The sequence below is a fragment of the Athene noctua genome, chromosome 5, assembly GCF_965140245.1.
Source record: "Athene noctua chromosome 5, bAthNoc1.hap1.1, whole genome shotgun sequence".
Lineage (NCBI taxonomy): Eukaryota > Metazoa > Chordata > Aves > Strigiformes > Strigidae > Athene > Athene noctua.
This window is the reverse complement of record NC_134041.1, coordinates 25111546-25119188: the sequence shown is the minus strand read 5'-3', so window position 1 is coordinate 25119188 and position 7643 is coordinate 25111546. Positions and strand designations below refer to the sequence as shown.

Here is a 7643-nt window from a genome sequence, read left to right as displayed (position 1 = left end):
GTCTGAAAGAGCACATTTTTTTCAAATGTGCAGCAGAGATGGGCTGGTTAAACAATAACAGTAATTAATATAATTTGCTTTAAAAAAAATAACATTCATCCACTAGTGTATTTTATATTAGTAAAGAAAAGTTTGCAGTATCTTACAATCATGGGACACTAAATAAATAGTAAACAACTGTACTCCAGTTTTTACAAGTTGGAAAGCCAAAACAGAAAAATGTGAAGCTGGCCACCCTTTGAAGGCAGTTCCAGGGAGGAAAAAAAAAAAAAAAAAAGAAAAGGAAAAAGCTCAGGATCAGTATCTTATTACCTGCATTGTGGTAATGTTCAGATGTTCTGTTCCTGAGACAGCACCCCCATTAAGAGTACATTAGAAATATGCATAACTTCATGTGATGCACAGAATAAGTAAATAGTTCTGAGAACACTTAAATAAACATCTGTGAAAATATGAGTCTGAGAGTTCAGCTAATGGTAGGAAGCTATTTTTCCTCTCAATCTTGCTTTATTTTATTCTCTACTAACAGGATACCATAGCTTATGACATATGGTCCGCTTAAATTAGGCAGGCACCCGAAACCTTGTTCGTTCATCTCAGCGTGTGAAGCCAAGTTGTCTATTAATAGGAAAAGCCTTGCCCTGGAAGAATGTGTATGCAGCAGTCAGTCTCTGCATGGGGGAAATGAAGGATATGATACAATAGGGAATAAAATGAATTTATTATGTATTACAGCCAGAACCACTATAATGTAATACTGTTCCAAACAAAGTGGAGAAGTGCTGTTAAATCTGTATGTCTAGGAGGTGGTATGTTTAGTGACTTGATGTCTGTGTTATCCAGCACACTGACTTTCCAGAGTCGCCTCCAAGTTATAATGGACAACGTCTCTCCTGCTGCCAGAGCCCAGAGAGGAATAAACCAAGACCACCAGCTAAGACGTTATGTAATTGTCATGGATATGAGTATTGAATGCCCTCAGGTACTGTATTTAAATGAAAAGCTTTAGCCAAAAACAAACAAAAAAGAAGATGCATGTAAAAAGGATTGTTAGTTAAGCATGTAATTTTTCCTTTTATAAAACTAGAAATTTTACAAGAATGTTGTAGTGAAAATGCTGACATGAAACAAATCTTGTTAAAAATATCCAACAAAATGCCCACTTTCCTATGCAACATGCTTTAGTGTAAGTTTCAAAAAATTGTTAAAAAGAATTCTTTATGGAGGTGAGTTATAGAATTTACTCAGTGATTATTATTATTATGCAAGAATTAATATATATGTAAATTATCACCAAGCTCTGTTGATTATTGCAGTATCCATTCCTCTGCTTTTGACAAATGCAATTTTGCCAGTGTGATTCTATACAGAAAAGCACTGCAGAAATCACTTTCCTACCCATCACTTTGACTGTCAAATATAACACTTCTTTTCTATCAGATACAAGCAGCTTGTCTTCACTTTCAGAGCCATTCACAGCTTCACCTCATCCTATCTATCATCTCTCATTCAGGATCAGAAATCACTTCTTTCACTGATTAGCTCATGATGCCAGCCTCCTCCATCTACTTCTTAGACTTTCACTCAGTTTCAAGCTTTATCCCATACCATTCCCTAAACTGGGAAAGAGTTCTTTAGACATCTGCAAAACTACCTCATTATCTTCCTCCTAATCCTGTCTGTGAGATTCCCCTGCCATTATGCCCTCGAAAGAAGTTTCAGAGTTTGGACTGAAGTTGTCTAGTTATAATGAGCCGTTCCCAGAAAAGATTTCTGGATCAGATTCAAATGGAGCACTTCAAGAAATATGAAGGTTGGTATTTCCTTCTCAGATGTGGCACCATCAGTTGTGTATGGTTACCAGTGACACATTTTCAGAGGATGTTGCCTTGCTGTTGTTGGGGACCAATATATTTCTGCTTGAAAATAGAACAGAATGAATTTAATGGTGATCTGTCTGGATTGCAGGAGCAACTCTGGTAATCACTGACATGTCTAGAACAAGGGGATGACTTGGTCTTTTCTTTAATATGGCAAGGGAGAGATATTATTTATATTGGCTAAGTGAAAGATAGTAGTCCTGCTGCTGGACACAGGTATTAGGAATTGTCCTATACTTGTGAGGAAAGACTAGTGAGACATTTTTAGTTTTGGTAACCAATTCTAGAGGAGTTGGGGCAGGGTATTGTCACTGATTTGTTCAAATTTCTGTTGTGGAATGAAAGAGTAGTCATGGGAACCATTGTATTGCACTGGGTCATCATCTTAGCTGAGTACATTTTTCTTTGAAGCAATTAGATTTGTAGCCTGTAGCCTTGAACATGTTTGCATGTTGTGTCATGTTTATATACCCATCTCTAGTGGTAATGACTCAGGATCATGTTATCCCTTTACAGGAATTACCTACAAAGGAAACTGGAAACTCCATGGCATGTCTCTGTCATCTTTTCCTCCAGATGGTGCCTCCAAACCACTTCTGAAGGGGTTTGTGCAAAGCAGAGCATGTAAGTACTTCTGCTGGTTTTGATCTAAGCATCTCTAATTTTGGTGAAGATTTTATTTCTGGATGCTGGAGAGAAAGTTGCCTGCCTCCTCTCCTTCACCTGTCCCTCCCGGCACTCAGCCCAAGCTATCAGGAAACTGTCATGTATCCTGAAGAAGCAGGAAGGCAGAGTTTCCCCAAACTCCTCACCTTGGTGTTTCTTGGGCCTCCTCTATACAGGGTTTTCATCCACCAAACCATCAGCATTTCCAACGGCTGACAGGCCAGCAGGCTCCTCAGTTACTCCCCATGAAGATGCTAACAGAAACATTCAGACCCCTCTGAAGTGTCCCACTCTCAAAGTGCAGAGTACTTTGTTGGTCTCACATTAGTCTGGCTGGCTGAATTCTTAAAAAAATATAATTTTCAAGTGATTAAAATGTCTTCTAGGGAAGCAGTGACTAGATACAATTTGGGAATCTTTAACATAGGGAATAACCATTTTTAAAAGACCCTTTTATGTTGCCTTTACATAGCTTATCAGAAGTGGATCTACACTCTTAGAAAGTCAGGCTGGGATTTCTCCAAGGCACCAATGGGATGTAGATAGCAAGTCAAGGTCTTGTTCAGAATTTTAGTCTAAAAACACCCACAGAGTTGTGCAGATTTCTCAAAATAAAAAGTAAAATCACTCCCAGACCGAGCTTTTTTTGCCAAGTTTCAGTATAAAACTGTATTTCTGTAGCCAAGCTATAAATCTCTGAAAATAAGAGTTTATGTGGAAATGCTGATACAGCCCCAGTTATAGCACTGGTAATGGCTATAGCCCTCAATGATTTGATGCTGAATTATATTAATCCCAAAGAAAACTGTCTTGGAAGAAGCTGAACTTTGGAGGTCAATGGGATCTCAGAGGAAGCTGGACTGAAAACTGAGAAAAGCTGCTTTTGTCCATGTAAATCAATTGTTATTGTTTTCCTGTCTGAGAAAATTTTCTTGCAAAGACTAAGGATTTACAAACAGGAAAAGAGAGAACCTCTAAAGGCCTTGTAAGAAGAGGTGATTCATAACACTGTTATTTCTTCAGATAGTGTTATTTTAAAACCTTCTTCTGAATCCATGCTGATGGTTTAACTGAAGGCAAAACTATACAGTTCACTCACATGCCCTGGTTTTAAGCTATTGGTCAATTTTAGGTTGTGGTATGGTAACTTCAAATACTGTTTTGTAAGAACTGACCCTCACATTTCAGCAGAACTTACAACAATTAACAGAGTATACACAAGATTTTTTTAATGACACAGCCTAGAAGATCTGAAGTAGCTTTTTGAAAGATATTTGGAGGCAAAAAATAAGTCAGGCAGATTTAGTTTAAAGGGGAGCAGTAAAAGCATGTGGCCTCACAATGAGACTGCATTGGGCAGAACTGCGAGTCTTCCAGTGTAGCATAAGAAGCTCACTTCTTCGCTTCTACCAGAGATATACAGGACCTTAATGTCATTAAGCCTCTGTGACTTAATTCCTTAGAAATTCATCATGCTATATTTTCGCAAATGATCCAGACTGTCATAGGGCCTGACTGGCTTCCTGTCATTAGAACTAAAGTATTCTTGAAAGTATTAGCAATAAATCCTCTCCTTTGCTACAGCCAGGTAACTCAGAGCACTGCATTTGGGATCCTGAAAGCAAAATGTAAGCAATGAAGACTAAATATTTTGTGTATTGGCTACAGGTTTTTGGTTAGGCTTCTGGTTCCTTACCAGTCTAAATAACAGGATCCACTGTGTCCCTTCTCAGTTTAAGAAATACATGTTTTTGAAAACAATGACAAGAGACAAGATCATCTGTCAATTAAAATAATAATTAAGGTATTTTGAAATCTGTCTGCTTTTATTGAATTCATGCAAGTAAATTACTCACTAGCAATTGAGACTATGTGTGTGTGTGGACTTATAATTGCTAATTAATCACAGCCAGCAATTAGTATGTATTGTTCAGTGCATTTTCTCCATTTTGTATTGTTTTTTCCAGAAAAATTGAGAATATTTTTTTTTAAAAAAAGGCTGCCAAGTGGAAAAAACATATTATATTAAATGGAAATATGAGTAAACTAGTATTTATACAAGATTGTTTATGGGCACTATCCAGCTAGGCCAATAGGATGTTCTACACAGCATTGCCAATGTCACAAGTTCAGAAGCTTGTACCATACACAAGGGTGCACATGGCAGAAGAAGCACAACCCCCAGTAGGTCTGTTCCTTTTCTCTGTCAGGAAAGGTGGATTAGACAATAGTTAAGTAGAGTGATCTGGGAATGTTGAGCATGAAGAGGAAGACATTGTATCATAACCAAAATATTAATCCTGAAAGTGATCGTTTAATAAGTATTTTGAAGATCACTCAGTAATCCATGAAAAGAAGATAGACAAATATGCTCCTTTTCTCTGAGCTGCTATGAGTGCCACTTGTACAAAGTGGTCAGTAGTACCACTTGTCCTAGTGTCACTAGTACAAAGTCAAAGCTTGATTTTCTGACATTATTGCTTTTTTAAGAAGTACAGCATAATGTAAATAAATGTTTATGTCAATTTCAAGGGAAAGTTAATCTTCCAGGACTGTTATAGGTACAAATAATATTAGGACACCACAAATTATGTAGTTTCATTGTTTGCACAGAATTATACCATTTGAGTAGTCAAATGAAACCTTTTGGTTATTCTGATTCAGATATTTAGGATACAATTTTGTTATTGGAAATTATGACATTTCAGACTTTCCTCAGTGAAAGAAAACAGATTTCAGTGTATGAGAATTCCCCTCTGAATACAAACACAGCTTTCGAATCAGTTGCCCTCTTAAACAGAATTCCTGCTCTCCTAATCCTACGAGTGCCATGATGGAAGTAGAGCAACATGAAACTTAGCAAACCAGTATTACCCCAGGAGGATTCTGAGTCACTATGGACAGATATATACTTCTACATTCCACCAAAGCCAGTAAAATGTCAGGATGGCTTGTCTCATAAGAGTCTTCCAAACGGAGAAAATTTTTCAGTCATCAAAATCATCCGAGCAGTGCAAATTTTCCACATGGTAGTACAGTAGGTATTGCCGTGCAAAAATCTGCTTTATACCTTGAACTTCTTCAAGCATCTGTGACCAAATCTTTCCTTCAATAAAAAAGGGATAATTATGCCTGCTTCTTTTAAAAGATCTGTGTCATTGTGCCCTGTTGCTGCACACAATATTTTGGGAAATACTACATTACCTACAGAGCTGTATTGCTGATCCCACAGATTTACTTCCTTCATTTTCTGAAAGCTAGAACCTCAGTTAATCAGGCTGCAGTGATGTAGACAGCATAAGCATCAGACACACTGATGACCACAAAGTGCACATATCTGTTCCTGATGTATGTTTCACATATAAATTTGGAACTATATTTTTTAATAACTTGTAGTGGAGAAAATGGTAGAAGAAAGAAAATCAGAATGCTTAATCATGTGTAGTAAATTTAAATAACTGATTATATATATACAAGTTAGGGCCAAAATGATAATCAAATGCTAACATCTGTCTCGACACCAATCCTGGTATATATTTAAGTACATCGGTTGAGATTAGGTTTCTTTCACCACTACTTTTCCTAACATACCTGATACTTGGCAAGACATAGTAATTAAAAATTTGGAATAAGGAGGCAAGGATTTGTTTCTTTATAGTTAAGTGAACAAGTAGGACAAAGAACAGTTGTATATAAGCAAGTGAGACTGGGACAGTATACTGTGGCATCTCTTGTATTTTCAATTAATGTAAAGGAATGAAGGTATGTTCAAATTATATGTGCATTGTTATACAACTTTCCAAAGCTCTCTTTTCTATCGCTAACTCAATATTGTACACCCAGGGCTAGCGTGACTTTAGTGTTCAGATGCCATAGTGTGTTCAGTATCTGAGACTGACCTCCGTACCAGTTCATTCCAAGGAACCATTTCATAGCTTCTCCCCCCTTTACAAAAATGTTAATTTTGTGCTATTCTTTTGTTTTTCAGGACATAACATCACCACAGAGTACATATCTTTCAGCCCTCTATGATGGCAATGCTCAGGTAATGCAGGGACAAACAGAAAAAAAAAAACCAAACAGAAATAATTACTTGAAAAACATGGTTGAAGATACCCAGAGATGTATGTATCTAAGAGCCAGAGAAAGAAATGTGACATATGCAAATGAAAAAAAGTATAAGCTGTTCCTCTAAAACTGTTTGACATGTACTCTCTTACTTACCATGGTTTTCTGCAAAACATTCCTTTAAAATAATTTCAGAAAAATCATTGATGCTCTAGTAAAATGGTTCCCAATAGTCATACAACTGAGGTTGCATACAGAAGAAACTGGAAGCACCTAACCCTGTAAAGACTGATGTAATTTAGTCATCCAAATTAGTGTTTGAATAGTCATGCCAAGAGAGCTTAAGATTTCTGAGAATGCATTTACACTTTTACTTATGAGGAATGTTTTGGGTCAGCTGATTTTGCTTTTATTTAAACAGGAGATAAATTCTAGAAAGATAAAAAAATGAATTCAAATTAAAATTAAAATAATAAACCCTTGCTTTACAGGACCAGTAGAAGAGATTCTGTTGGAAGCCTGCCCTACAGAAAGATGGACTTCTGTCTCGTAGCTGTTCAATAAGAGAAAAATATTGTTATCAATCCTATCAAATGTCTCAGTTTTCAACACTGAAAAAATGCCTAACACTATTTTCCAGTGATAATTTTTTAAATCAAAGGATGTGCAGTTTTGAAATTTTCTGTTTGCAATTGGCTAGTGTTTATTGTGACCTTTGTGCTAGAGAAGAGATGCCAAAAATCATTAAATCTGATATTGCAACATAAGAGAACACAACAGATTAATACAAACCCATTGGAATATCTTTATTGTGATTTTTTTTTCCCCTCAGAGTAAAGCAATAGCATAATACCAGCTGCATGATAATACTGGCAAGCAAGGCCATGAATTTTAACTGCAAATCCTAAACACTGAATGTGCTGTGCCTTTTAAAGAAATCCCCTTTTGTACAAGATATGTAATACCCTTTTGTGCTGGAGTGGTTTGCATAATAATAGTTTTCTTTAGTTATTCGTTGTCATGTGATGG

General features: G+C 36.6%; 1 long non-coding RNA gene across 1 annotated transcript; it reads left to right on the top strand.

Annotated features, from left to right (window-relative positions):
• Positions 1-859: 859 nt before the first annotated feature.
• LOC141961361 (uncharacterized) lies at positions 860-7300 on the top strand. Its single transcript, XR_012633762.1, has 4 exons — positions 860-982; positions 2397-2504; positions 6535-6591; positions 7106-7300. It is a non-coding gene; the product is annotated as an uncharacterized LOC141961361 (long non-coding RNA).
• Positions 7301-7643: the final 343 nt, after the last annotated feature.